The following is a 740-nucleotide window of genomic DNA, read 5'->3' as shown; positions in this document are numbered from 1 at the left end:
ACCAAGTCCACTTCCTGCTAAGCATTGAGTCTCTGGAGGCTTCTGCACTCACCAAGGACTGGTCTGACGTCAGCATTGATCCACCATCATATGAGGGGACTGTGAGGACAGCTGTGGAAGAACTGGAGAAGACCTTTGGCAAAAAGATAAAGAAGCTGCTCTGTGAGACTGAGCTTAGCAGGCTCCAGCAGTCCGCAGTGGACGTGACTTTGGACCCTGATACGGCGCATAATGCTCTCATCCTGTCAGAAGATTGCAAAAAAGTGCATCACGGTGTGAAGAAGAATCTCCCAGACAAAGCAAACAAGAGATTCAATCCTAGTTGTTGTGTCTTAGGGAAACAGAGTTGCTCTTATGGAAAGTTTTACTTTGAGGTCGAAGTTAAAGGGAAGTCTAGATGGACTTTAGGAGTCGCCAAGGAGTCGATCAAAAGAAAGGGAATAATCCCGCTGTGCCCAGAAAATGGCCACTGGACAATATGGTTGAAAAACGGAGATGAATACGCTGCTCTTGTGGGATCTCCACTACCTCTCTCTGTCAGTTCAAAGCTGCAGAAGGTGGGGGTGTTTGTGCACTATGAGGAGGGTCTGGTCTCCTTTTATGACGTTGATGCTGAAGCTCATCTCCACTCCTTTACTGGCTGCGCCTTCACTGAGAAACTCTACCCGTTCTTCAGTCCTGGTCTTAATAACGACGGCATCAACTCCGCCCCTTTAATCATTTCCAGCATCAAACACTAA

The 740-nt window shown here is 47.6% G+C and overlaps 1 pseudogene across 1 annotated transcript in view; it reads left to right on the top strand.

Moving 5' to 3' along the window:
• The window catches only part of LOC310962551 (E3 ubiquitin-protein ligase TRIM39-like), a 3,289-nt pseudogene extending 2,549 nt beyond the window's left edge, over positions 1-740 (top strand). The window contains exon 2 of the transcript XR_014593862.1: positions 1-740. This exon is cut by the window's left edge and continues 897 nt beyond it. The product of XR_014593862.1 is annotated as an E3 ubiquitin-protein ligase TRIM39-like (transcript).

Source organism: Echiichthys vipera, assembly GCF_963691815.1.
Source record: "Echiichthys vipera genome assembly, chromosome: 20".
NCBI classification, from domain to species: Eukaryota; Metazoa; Chordata; class Actinopteri; order Perciformes; family Trachinidae; genus Echiichthys; species Echiichthys vipera.
Note: the sequence above shows the minus strand (reverse complement) of the source record. Positions and strands in the feature narration are given on the sequence as shown.